Source organism: Bufo gargarizans, chromosome 4 (assembly GCF_014858855.1).
Source record: "Bufo gargarizans isolate SCDJY-AF-19 chromosome 4, ASM1485885v1, whole genome shotgun sequence".
NCBI classification, from domain to species: domain Eukaryota; kingdom Metazoa; phylum Chordata; class Amphibia; order Anura; family Bufonidae; genus Bufo; species Bufo gargarizans.
Genome location: NC_058083.1, coordinates 200,450,473 through 200,465,360, shown reverse-complemented (window position 1 = coordinate 200,465,360; position 14,888 = coordinate 200,450,473).

Here is a 14,888-nt window from a genome sequence, read left to right as displayed (position 1 = left end):
CTGCACTCACTATTCTGCTGGTGCAGTCACTGTGTACATACATTACTTATCCTGTACTGATCCTGAGTTACATCCTGTATTATACTCCAGAGCTGCACTCACTATTCTGCTGGTGCAGTCACTGTGTACATACATTACTTATCCTGTACTGATCCTGAGTTACATCCTGCATTATACTCCAGAGCTGCACTCACTATTCTGCTGGTGCAGTCACTGTGTACATACATTATTTATCCTGTACTGATATGTCAGATATCAGTTCTCACAGTTTTCAGGTCCTCATCAGCAGGACAGAACATGAAGTGGTTAATATCAGTATGAATAAATCAGTGGCGCCGCTCGTCTCCTGGCTCTTTGCTGCCGTTGTACAGATTTTTACACTTCTGTTTCACACCTGACAGAACCAGAAAATCTCGGATCCCGGGAGTCATTATGTGACATGTTTTGTCTTGATTGTGAAGTGCAGACCGTCCGCAGTTCATTTCACAGTTCACCTGACCCCGATTACACAATCATCTCAGTACGGCAGCGCGACCTCTGACATCACCTTCCGGCGCCGCTGCTCAGATTCACGCCTCCATTATTAACTACTGGTAATAAGTGTGCAGAAATAAATAATACAGCCCTGGACAAAAGATGGGACTTCTAGAATCTATGTGTAGGCGTATCCAAAGATCAGCGGTGACATCACTGAGAATGCAGCCTATCGATCACTAGAGATCAGCGGTGACATCACTGAAATTGCAGCCTATCCATTCACTAGAGATCAGCGGTGACATCACTGAGAATGCAGCCTATCGATCACTAGAGATCAGCGGTGACATCACTGAGAATGCAGCCTATCGATCACTAGAGATCAGCGGTGACATCACAGAGAATGCTGCCTATCCATCACTATAGATCAGCGATTACATCACTGAAAATGCAGCCTATCCATCACTAGAGATCAGTGGTGACATCACTGAGAATGCAGCCTATCTATTCACTAGAGATCAGCGGTGACATCACTGAGAATGCCGCCTTTCCATCACTAGAGATCAGCGGTGACATCACTGAAAATGCAGCCTATCCATCACTAGAGATCAGTGGTGACATCACTGAGAAGAGATCAGCGGTGACATCACTGAAAATGCAGCCTATCCATCACTAGAGATCAGCGGTGACATCACTGAGAATGCCGCCTATCCATCACTAGAGATCAGTGGTGACATCACAGAGAATGCTGCCTATCCATCACTATAGATCAGCGATTACATCACTGAGAATGCCGCCTATCCATCACTAGAGATCAGTGGTGACATCACTGAGAATGCAGCCTATCTATTCACTAGAGATCAGCGGTGACATCACTGAGAATGCCGCCTTTCCATCACTAGAGATCAGCGGTGACATCACTGAAAATGCAGCCTATCCATCACTAGAGATCAGTGGTGACATCACTGAGAAGAGATCAGCGGTGACATCACTGAAAATGCAGCCTATCCATCACTAGAGATCAGCGGTGACATCACTGAGAATGCCGCCTATCCATCACTAGAGATCAGTGGTGACATCACTGAGAATGCAGCCTATCTATTCACTAGAGATCAACGGTGACATCACTGAAAATGCAGCCTATCCATTCACTAGAGATCAGCGGTGACATCACTGAAAATGCAGCCTATCCATTCACTAGAGATCAGCGGTGACATCACTGAGAATGCTGCCTATCCATTCACTAGAGATCAGCGGTGACATCACTGAGAATGCCGCCTATCCATTCACTAGAGATCAGTGGTGACATCACTGAGAATGCAGCCTATCCATCACCAGAGATCAGCGGTGACATCACTGAGAATGCAGCCTATCCATCACTAGAGATCAGCGGTGACATCACTGAGAATGCCGCCTATCCATCACTAGAGATCAGCGGTGACATCACTGAGAATGCCGCCTATTCATTCACTAGAGATCAGTGGTAACATCACTGAGAATGCAGCCTATCGATGACTAGAGATCAGCGGTGACATCACTGAAAATGCATCCTATCCATCACTAGAGATCAGTGGTAACATCACTGAGAATGCCGCCTATCCATTCACTAGAGATCAGCGGTGACATCACAGAGAATGCCGCCTATCCATCACTAGAGATCAGCGGTGACATCACTGAGAATGCCGCCTATCTATTCACTAGAGATCAGCGGTGACATCACTGAAAATGCAGCCTATCCATTCACTAGAGATCAGCGGTGACATCACTGAGAATGCTGCCTATCCATTCACTAGAGATCAGCAGTGACATCACTGAGAATGCCGCCTATCCATTCACTAGAGATCAGTGGTGACATCACTGAGAATGCAGCCTATCCATCACCAGAGATCAGCGGTGACATCACTGAGAATGCAGCCTATCCATCACTAGAGATCAGCGGTGACATCACTGAGAATGCCGCCTATCCATCACTAGAGATCAGCGGTGACATCACTGAGAATGCCGCCTATCCATTCACTAGAGATCAGTGGTAACATCACTGAGAATGCAGCCTATCGATGACTAGAGATCAGCGGTGACATCACTGAAAATGCATCCTATCCATCACTAGAGATCAGTGGTGACATCACTGAGAATGCCGCCTATCCATTCACTAGAGATCAGCGGTGACATCACAGAGAATGCCGCCTATCCATCACTAGAGATCAGCGGTGACATCACTGAGAATGCCGCCTATCTATTCACTAGAGATCAGCGGTGACATCACTGAAAATGCAGCCTATCCATTCACTAGAGATCAGTGGTGACATCACTGAGAATGCCGCCTATCCATTCACTAGAGATCAGCGGTGACATCACTGAGAATGCCGCCTATCCATTCACTAGAGATCAGTGGTGACATCACTGAGAATGCAGCCTATCCATCACTAGAGATCAGCGGTGACATCACTGAGAATGCCGCCTATCCATTCACTAGAGATCAGTGGTAACATCACTGAAAATGCATCCTATCCATCACTAGAGATCAGTGGTAACATCACTGAGAATGCCGCCTATCCATTCACTAGAGATCAGCGGTGACATCACAGAGAATGCCGCCTATCCATCACTAGAGATCAGCGGTGACATCACTGAGAATGCCGCCTATCTATTCACTAGAGATCAGCGGTGACATCACTGAAAATGCAGCCTATCCATTCACTAGAGATCAGCGGTGACATCACTGAGAATGCTGCCTATCCATTCACTAGAGATCAGCAGTGACATCACTGAGAATGCCGCCTATCCATTCACTAGAGATCAGTGGTGACATCACTGAGAATGCAGCCTATCCATCACCAGAGATCAGCGGTGACATCACTGAGAATGCAGCCTATCCATCACTAGAGATCAGCGGTGACATCACTGAGAATGCCGCCTATCCATCACTAGAGATCAGCGGTGACATCACTGAGAATGCCGCCTATCCATTCACTAGAGATCAGTGGTAACATCACTGAGAATGCAGCCTATCGATGACTAGAGATCAGCGGTGACATCACTGAAAATGCATCCTATCCATCACTAGAGATCAGTGGTGACATCACTGAGAATGCCGCCTATCCATTCACTAGAGATCAGCGGTGACATCACAGAGAATGCCGCCTATCCATCACTAGAGATCAGCGGTGACATCACTGAGAATGCCGCCTATCTATTCACTAGAGATCAGCGGTGACATCACTGAAAATGCAGCCTATCCATTCACTAGAGATCAGTGGTGACATCACTGAGAATGCCGCCTATCCATTCACTAGAGATCAGCGGTGACATCACTGAGAATGCCGCCTATCCATTCACTAGAGATCAGTGGTGACATCACTGAGAATGCCGCATATCCATTCACTAGAGATCAGCGGTGACATCACTGAGAATGCAGCCTATCCATTCACTAGAGATCAGCGGTGACATCACTGACAATGCAGCCTATCTATTCACTAGAGATCAGCAGTGACATCACTGAGAATGCCGCCTATCCATTCACTAGAGATCAGCGGTGACATCACTGAGAATGCAGCCTATCGATCACTAGAGATCAGCGGTGACATCACTGAGAATGCAGCCTATCGATCACTAGAGATCAGCGGTGACATCACAGAGAATGCTGCCTATCCATCACTATAGATCAGCGATGACATCACTGAGAATGCAGCCTATCCATCACTAGAGATCAGTGGTGACATCACTGAGAATGCCGCCTTTCCATCACTAGAGATCAGCGGTGACATCACTGAAAATGCAGCCTATCCATCACTAGAGATCAGTGGTGACATCACTGAGAAGAGATCAGCGGTGACATCACTGAAAATGCAGCCTATCCATCACTAGAGATCAGCGGTGACATCACTGAGAATGCCGCCTATCCATCACTAGAGATCAGTGGTGACATCACTGAGAATGCAGCCTATCTATTCACTAGAGATCAACGGTGACATCACTGAAAATGCAGCCTATCCATTCACTAGAGATCAGCGGTGACATCACTGAAAATGCAGCCTATCCATTCACTAGAGATCAGCGGTGACATCACTGAGAATGCTGCCTATCCATTCACTAGAGATCAGCAGTGACATCACTGAGAATGCCGCCTATCCATTCACTAGAGATCAGTGGTGACATCACTGAGAATGCAGCCTATCCATCACCAGAGATCAGCGGTGACATCACTGAGAATGCAGCCTATCCATCACTAGAGATCAGCGGTGACATCACTGAGAATGCCGCCTATCCATCACTAGAGATCAGCGGTGACATCACTGAGAATGCCGCCTATCCATTCACTAGAGATCAGTGGTAACATCACTGAGAATGCAGCCTATCGATGACTAGAGATCAGCGGTGACATCACTGAAAATGCATCCTATCCATCACTAGAGATCAGTGGTGACATCACTGAGAATGCCGCCTATCCATTCACTAGAGATCAGCGGTGACATCACAGAGAATGCCGCCTATCCATCACTAGAGATCAGCGGTGACATCACTGAGAATGCCGCCTATCCATTCACTAGAGATCAGCGGTGACATCACAGAGAATGCCGCCTATCCATCACTAGAGATCAGCGGTGACATCACTGAGAATGCCGCCTATCTATTCACTAGAGATCAGCGGTGACATCACTGAAAATGCAGCCTATCCATTCACTAGAGATCAGCGGTGACATCACTGAGAATGCTGCCTATCCATTCACTAGAGATCAGCAGTGACATCACTGAGAATGCCGCCTATCCATTCAATAGAGATCAGTGGTGACATCACTGAGAATGCAGCCTATCCATCACCAGAGATCAGCGGTGACATCACTGAGAATGCAGCCTATCCATCACTAGAGATCAGCGGTGACATCACTGAGAATGCCGCCTATCCATCACTAGAGATCAGTGGTAACATCACTGAGAATGCAGCCTATCGATGACTAGAGATCAGCGGTGACATCACTGAAAATGCATCCTATCCATCACTAGAGATCAGTGGTGACATCACTGAGAATGCCGCCTGTCCATTCACTAGAGATCAGCGGTGACATCACAGAGAATGCCGCCTATCCATCACTAGAGATCAGCGGTGACATCACTGAGAATGCCGCCTATCTATTCACTAGAGATCAGCGGTGACATCACTGAAAATGCAGCCTATCCATTCACTAGAGATCAGTGGTGACATCACTGAGAATGCCGCCTATCCATTCACTAGAGATCAGCGGTGACATCACTGAGAATGCCGCCTATCCATTCACTAGAGATCAGTGGTGACATCACTGAGAATGCAGCCTATCCATCACTAGAGATCAGCGGTGACATCACTGAGAATGCCGCCTATCCATTCACTAGAGATCAGCGGTGACATCACTGAGAATGCCGCATATCCATTCACTAGAGATCAGCGGTGACATCACTGAGAATGCAGCCTATCCATTCACTAGAGATCAGCGGTGACATCACTGACAATGCAGCCTATCTATTCACCAGAGATCAGCGGTGACATCACTGAGAATGCCGCCTATCCATTCACTAGAGATCAGCGGTGACATCACTGACAATGCAGCCTATCCGTTCTCTAGAGATCAGTGGTGACATCACTGAGAATGCAGCCTATCCATTCACTAGAGATCAGTGGTGACATCACTGAGAATGCCGCCTATCTATTCACTAGAGATCAGCGGTGACATCACTGAGAATGCCGCCTATCTATTCACTAGAGATCAGCGGTGACATCACTGACAATGCAGCCTATCCGTTCTCTAGAGATCAGTGGTGACATCACTGAGAAAGCAGCCTATCCATTCACTAGAGATCAGCGGTGACATCACTGAGAATGCCGCCTATCTATTCACTAGAGATCAGCGGTGACATCACTGAGAATGCAGCCTATCCATTCACTAGAGATCAGTGGTGACATCACTGACAATGCAGCCTATCCATTCACTAGAGATCAGTGGTGACATCACTGAGAATGCCGCCTATCCATTCACTAGAGATCAGCGGTGACATCACTGAGAATGCAGCCTATCCATCACTAGAGATCAGCGGTGACATCACTGGGAATGCAGCCTATCCATTCACTACAGATCAGCGGTGACATCACTGAGAATGCAGCCTATCCATCACTAGAGATCAGCGGTGACATCACTGAGAATGCAGCCTATCCATTCACTAGAGATCAGCAGTGACATCACTGAGAATGCCGCCTATCCATTCACTAGAGATCAGTGGTGACATCACTGACAATGCAGCCTATCCATTCACTAGAGATCAGTGGTAACATCACTGAGAATGCAGCCTATCCATTCACTAGAGATCAGCGGTGACATCACTGAGAATGCCGCCTATCCATTCACTAGAGATCAGCGGTGCCATCACTGAGAATGCAGCCTATCCATTCACTAGAGATCAGTGGTGACATCACTGAGAATGCCGCCTATCCATTCACTAGAGATCAGCAGTGACATCACTGAGAATGCAGCCTATCCATCACCAGAGATCAGCGGTGACATCACTGGGAATGCAGCCTATCCATTCACTACAGATCAGCGGTGACATCACTGAGAATGCAGCCTATCCATTCACTACAGATCAGTGGTGACATCACTGAGAATGTCGCCTATCCATCACTAGAGATCAGCGGTGACATCACTGAGAATGTCGCCTATCCATCACTAGAGATCAGCGGTGACATCACTGGGAATGCCGCCTATCCATTCACCAGAGATCAGCGGTGACATCACTGGGAATGCAGTGCTTTGTGGGAGCTCAGGTGAGTTACGTACAGTTAGAGCTGTCATTAGCAGAATTTCGTTCTCTTTGACTGTGTTCGGAGAAGACGCGGTGCAGGTGTCATCACGTCCCCTCGCATTCTCTGCAGAGTCGGGAGCAGACACGAAGGGTCGGACAGTGACCAATATAATGAGAGCGTCTAAATATAGAGAGCGTCCGCTGAGTGCTGATATTAATGTGCCTGTCAGAAATATAATGAATTCATGGAGCAGCACAACACCTGACGCTGCAGAACGCAAATACAGAATAAAGTGGAGGCAGAAAGTGCTGCTCAGAGGACACTGGACGAGAGAAGACGGAGCAGAGGACACTGGACGGGAGAAGACGGAGCAGAGGACACTGGACGAGAGAAGACGGAGCAGAGGACACTGGACGAGAGAAGACGGAGCAGAGGACACTGGACGAGAGAAGACGGAGCAGAGGACACTGGACGAGAGAAGACGGAGCAGAGGACACTGGACGAGAGAAGACGGAGCAGAGGACACTGGACGAGAGAAGACGGAGCAGAGGACACTGGACGAGAGAAGACGGAGCAGAGGACACTGGACGAGAGAAGACGGAGCAGAGGACACTGGACGAGAGAAGACGGAGCAGAGGACACTGGACGAGAGAAGACGGAGCAGAGGACACTGGACGAGAGAAGACGGAGCAGAGGACACTGGAGGAGAGAAGACGGAGCAGAGGACACTGGAGGAGAGAAGACGGAGCAGAGGACACTGGACGAGAGAAGACGGAGCAGAGGACACTGGACGAGAGAAGACGGAGCAGAGGACACTGGACGGGAGAAGACGGAGCAGAGGACACTGGACGGGAGAAGACGGAGCAGAGGACACTGGACGGGAGAAGACGGAGCAGAGGACACTGGACGGGAGAAGACGGAGCAGAGGACACTGGACGAGAGAAGACGGAGCAGAGGACACTGGACGAGAGAAGACGGAGCAGAGGACACTGGACGGGAGAAGACGGAGCAGAGGACACTGGAGGAGAGAAGACGGAGCAGAGGACACTGGAGGAGAGAAGACGGAGCAGAGGACACTGGAGGAGAGAAGACGGAGCAGAGGACACTGGACGAGAGAAGACGGAGCAGAGGACACTGGACGAGAGAAGACGGAGCAGAGGACACTGGACGAGAGAAGACGGAGCAGAGGACACTGGACGAGAGAAGACGGAGCAGAGGACACTGGAGGAGAGAAGACGGAGCAGAGGACACTGGACGAGAGAAGACGGAGCAGAGGACACTGGACGAGAGAAGACGGAGCAGAGGACACTGGACGAGAGAAGACGGAGCAGAGGACACTGGAGGAGAGAAGACGGAGCAGAGGACACTGGACGAGAGAAGACGGAGCAGAGGACACTGGAGGAGAGAAGACGGAGCAGAGGACACTGGACGAGAGAAGACGGAGCAGAGGACACTGGAGGAGAGAAGACGGAGCAGAGGACACTGGACGAGAGAAGACGGAGCAGAGGACACTGGACGAGAGAAGACGGAGCAGAGGACACTGGACGAGAGAAGACGGAGCAGAGGACACTGGACGAGAGAAGACGGAGCAGAGGACACTGGACGAGAGAAGACGGAGCAGAGGACACTGGACGAGAGAAGACGGAGCAGAGGACACTGGACGGGAGAAGACGGAGCAGAGGACACTGGACGGGAGAAGACGGAGCAGAGGACACTGGACGAGAGAAGACGGAGCAGAGGACACTGGACGAGAGAAGACGGAGCAGAGGACACTGGACGAGAGAAGACGGAGCAGAGGACACTGGACGAGAGAAGACGGAGCAGAGGACACTGGACGAGAGAAGACGGAGCAGAGGACACTGGACGAGAGAAGACGGAGCAGAGGACACTGGACGAGAGAAGACGGAGCAGAGGACACTGGACGAGAGAAGACGGAGCAGAGGACACTGGACGAGAGAAGACGGAGCAGAGGACACTGGACGAGAGAAGACGGAGCAGAGGACACTGGACGGGAGAAGACGGAGCAGAGGACACTGGACAGGAGAAGACGGAGCAGAGGACAGGGTCATAAACATCTGCTAATCACAGGAGCAGACACACAGATCGCAACACCTAATTCTCTGCACACACAACGCTTACATTATACCAGCTGTACCTATATAATTATATACAGGAGATGCCCAGGTTATACCAGCTGTACATATATAATTATATACAGGAGATGCCCAGGTTATACCAGCATGGTCCGTATCCCTATATACAAGAAGATGTATAACTTATACCAGCTGTACATATATAATTATATACAGGAGATGCCCAGGTTATACCAGCATGGTCCGTATCCCTATATACAAGAAGATGTATAACTTATACCAGCTGTACATATATAATTATATACAGGAGATGCCCAGGTTATACCAGCTGTACCTATATAATTATATACAGGAGATACCCAGGTTATACCAGCATGCTCCATATCACTATATACAGAAGATGTATAACTTATACCAGCTGTACATATATAATTGTATACAGGAGATACCCAGGTTATACCAGCTGTACATATATAATTATATACAGGAGATGCCCAGGTTATACCAGCTGTACATATATAATTATATACAGGAGATGCCCAGGTTATACCAGCTGTACATATATAATTATATACAGGAGATGCCCAGGTTATACCAGCATGGTCCATATCACTATATACAGAAGATGTATAACTTATACCAGCTGTACATATATAATTATATACAGGAGATGCCCAGGTTATACCAGCATGGTCCATATCACTATATACAGAAGATGTATAACTTATACCAGCTGTACATATATAATTGTATACAGGAGATACCCAGGTTATACCAGCTGTACATATATAATTATATACAGGAGATGCCCAGGTTATACCAGCTGTACATATATAATTATATACAGGAGATGCCCAGGTTATACCAGCTGTACATATATAATTATATACAGGAGATGCCCAGGTTATACCAGCATGCTCCATATCACTATATACAGGTCCTTCTAAAAAAATTAGCATATTGTGATAAAGTTCATTATTTTCTGTAATGTGCTGATAAACATTAGACTTTCATATATTTTAGATTCATTACACACAACTGAAGGAGTTCAAGCCTTTTATTGTTGTAATATTGATGATTTTGGCCACAGCTCATGAAAACCCCAAATTCCTATCTCAAAAAATTAGCATATCATGAAAAGGTTCTCTAAACGAGCTATTAACCTAATCATCTGAATCAACTAATTAACTCTAAACACCTGCAAAAGATTCCTGAGGCTTTTACAAACTCCCAGCCTGGTTCATTACTCAAAACCGCAATCATGGGTAAGACTGCCGACCTGACTGCTGTCCAGAAGGCCATCATTGACACCCTCAAGCAAGAGGGTAAGACACAGAAAGACATGTCTGAAGGGATAGGCTGTTCCCAGAGTGCTGTATCAAGGCCCCTCAGTGGGAAGTCTGTGGGAAGGAAAAAGTGTGGCAGAAAACGCTGCACAACGAGAAGAGGTGACCGGACCCTGAGGAAGATTGTGGAGAAGGAGCGATTCCAGACCTTGGGGGACCTGCGGAAGCAGTGGACTGAGTCTGGAGTAGAAACATCCAGAGCCCCCGTGTACAGGCGTGTGCAGGAAATGGGCTACAGGTGCCGCATTCCCCAGAAACAGCGGCAGAAGCGCCTGACCTGGGCTACAGAGAAGCAGCACTGGACTGTTACATGTCATTCGGAAATCAAGGTGCCAGAGTCTGGAGGAAGACTGAGGAGAGGGAAATGCCAAAATGCCTGAAGTCCAGTGTCCAGTCCCCACAGTCAGTGATGGTCTGGGCGCCATGTCAGCTGCTGGTGTTGGTCCACTGTGTTTTATCAAGGGCAGGGTCAATGCAGCCGCCATCAGGAGATTGTGGAGCACTTCATGCTTCCATCTGCTGAAAAGCTTTATGGAGATGAAGATGTCATTTTTCAGCACGACCTGGCACCTGCTCACAGCGCCAAAACCACTGGTAACTGGTTTACTGACCATGGTATTACTGGGCTCAACTGGCCTGCCAACTCTCCTGACCTGAACCCCATAGAGAATCTGTGGGATATTGGGAAGAGAAAGCTGAGAGACGCAAGACCCAACACTCTGGATGAGCTTAAGGCCGCTATCGAAGCCTCCTGGGCCTCCATAACACCTCAGCAGTGCCACAGGCTGATTGCCTCCATGCCACGCCGCATTGAAGCCTCCTGGGCCTCCATAACACCTCAGCAGTGCCACAGGCTGATTGCCTCCATGCCACGCCGCAGTGAAGCATCCTGGGCCTCCATAACACCTCAGCAGTGCCACAGGCTGATTGCCTCCATGCCACGCCGCAGTGAAGCATCCTGGGCCTCCATAACACCTCAGCAGTGCCACAGGCTGATTGCCTCCATGCCACGCCGCATTGAAGCATCCTGGGCCTCCATAACACCTCAGCAGTGCCACAGGCTGATTGCCTCCATGCCACGCCGCATTGAAGCATCCTGGGCCTCCATAACACCTCAGCAGTGCCACAGGCTGATTGCCTCCATGCCACGCCGCATTGCAGCATCCTGGGCCTCCATAACACCTCAGCAGTGCCACAGACTGATTGCCTCCATGCCACGCCGCATTGAAGCCTCCTGGGCCTCCATAACACCTCAGCAGTGCCACAGGCTGATTGCCTCCATGCCACGCCGCATTGAAGCCTCCTGGGCCTCCATAACACCTCAGCAGTGCCACAGGCTGATGCCTCCATGCCACGCCGCATTGAAGCATCCTGGGCCTCCATAACACCTCAGCAGTGCCACAGGCTGATGGCCTCCATGCCACGCCGCATTGAAGCCTCCTGGGCCTCCATAACACCTCAGCAGTGCCACAGGCTGATTGCCTCCATGCCACGCCGCATTGCAGCATCCTGGGCCTCCATAACACCTCAGCAGTGCCACAGACTGATTGCCTCCATGCCACGCCGCATTGAAGCCTCCTGGGCCTCCATAACACCTCAGCAGTGCCACAGGCTGATTGCCTCCATGCCACGCCGCATTGAAGCATCCTGGCCTCCATAACACCTCAGCAGTGCCACAGGCTGATGGCCTCCATGCCACGCCGCATTGAAGCCTCCTGGGCCTCCATAACACCTCAGCAGTGCCACAGGCTGATGGCCTCCATGCCACGCCGCATTGAAGCCTCCTGGGCCTCCATAACACCTCAGCAGTGCCACAGGCTGATTGCCTCCATGCCACGCCGCATTGAAGCCTCCTGGGCCTCCATAACACCTCAGCAGTGCCACAGGCTGATTGCCTCCATGCCACGCCGCATTGCAGCATCCTGGGCCTCCATAACACCTCAGCAGTGCCACAGACTGATTGCCTCCATGCCACGCCGCATTGAAGCCTCCTGGGCCTCCATAACACCTCAGCAGTGCCACAGGCTGATTGCCTCCATGCCACGCCGCATTGAAGCATCCTGGCCTCCATAACACCTCAGCAGTGCCACAGGCTGATGGCCTCCATGCCACGCCGCATTGAAGCCTCCTGGGCCTCCATAACACCTCAGCAGTGCCACAGGCTGATTGCCTCCATGCCACGCCGCATTGAAGCAGTCATTTCTGCAAAAGGATTCCCGACCAAATATTGAGTGCAGAACTGAACATAATTATTTGAAGGTTGACTTTTTTTGTATTAAAAACACTTTTCTTTTATTGGTCGGATGAAATATGCTAATTTTTTTAGATAGGAAATTATATATGTACAGCTGGTATAACCTGGGCATCTCCTGTATATAATTATATATGTACAGCTGGTATAACCTGGGCATCTCCTGTATATAATTATATATGTACAGCTGGTATAAGTTATACATCTTCTTGTACAGGTCCTTCTAAAAAAAAATTAGCATATTGTGATAAAGTTGATTATTTTCTGTAATGTGCTGATAAACATTAGACTTTCATATATTTTAGATTCATTACACACCAACTGAAGTAGTTCAAGCCTTTTATTGTTTTAATATTGATGATTTTGGCCACAGCTCATGAAAACCCAAATTATATACAGGAGATGCCCAGGTTATACCAGCATGGTCCATATCACTATGTACAAGAAGATGTATAAGTTATACCAGCTGTACATATATAATTATATACAGGAGAAGCCCAGGTTATACCAGCATGCTCCATATCACTATATACAAGAAGATGTATAACTTATACCAGCTGTACATATATAATTATATACAGGAGATACCCAGGTTATACCAGCATGGTCCGTATCCCTATATACAAGAAGATGTATAACTTATACCAGCTGTACATATATAATTATATACAGGAGATGCCCAGGTTATACCAGCTGTACATATATAATTATATACAGGAGATGCCCAGGTTATACCAGCATGGTCCATATCACTGTATACAAGAAGATGTATAACTTATACCAGCTGTACATATATAATTATATACAGGAGATGCCCAGGTTATACCAGCATGCTCCATATCGCTATATACAAGGAGATGTATAACTGACACCAGCTGTACATATATAATTATATACAGGAGATGCCCAGGTTATACCAGCTGTACATATATAATTATATACAGGAGATGCCCAGGTTATACCAGCATGGTCCATATCACTGTATACAAGAAGATGTATAACTTATACCAGCTGTACATATATAATTATATACAGGAGATGCCCAGGTTATACCAGCATGGTCCATATCACTATATACAGAAGATGTATAACTTATACCAGCTGTACCTATATAATTATATACAGGAGATGCCCAGGTTATACCAGCATGCTCCATATCGCTATATACAAGGAGATGTATAACTGACACCAGCTGTACATATATCATTATATACAGGAGATGCCAGATTGCAGCAGGTGTACATATATAATCATGCCCATGTTATAGCGGCTCGGTCTTTGTATTGTGTGGCTAACTTGTTATTATACTGCTGATCATTGAGCTCTTATTCTTGGTTTTCATCTCGCTGACACGATGTAACGCTCTTATGCTGTGGTAGACGCGGCTCTCAGTGACGGACGATTTTCCGGAGTCATTTCTTTCTATAGACCCTTCATCCGTCAATAAAGACATTCGCAGTCTCAGCGGAAAGCTCTCCATTCTCCTCTATCTGCATCTCGCCCCGGGACTTGATCTCTCAATAATGATATTTCTCCTCGCTCAGGTTTACAAATGTTCCTTCTCTTGTTCTGATAAAAAAAATAATAATAGAAGAAGTAATAACCCCCCTCCCCCGAGCTGTAACATAATAGTGTGTGCGATCCGCTAAAGAATGAATATGTGTGTATCGCTAGCACCTCGCGGAATGGCGCATAAATCACCGGCTAATATCAGCATCACAAGGTTATACAAGGAAACCGGGGAGAGGAATGATCTCACCCTCCGCACAAAGCCGGGCAAAAACTCTCAGCCTTCTGAAGATGATTATCAGAGGCCAAGGTTCTGCTTAGAACTTGTCCGCGTCCCATATAATGTACAAAATGCGAGATACAATGTATCTGACAGGAACAAACCAGGACATGGTTCAGATTACTGGAGGTCATACATGACAAGACAAAGGTCATAGCACCCA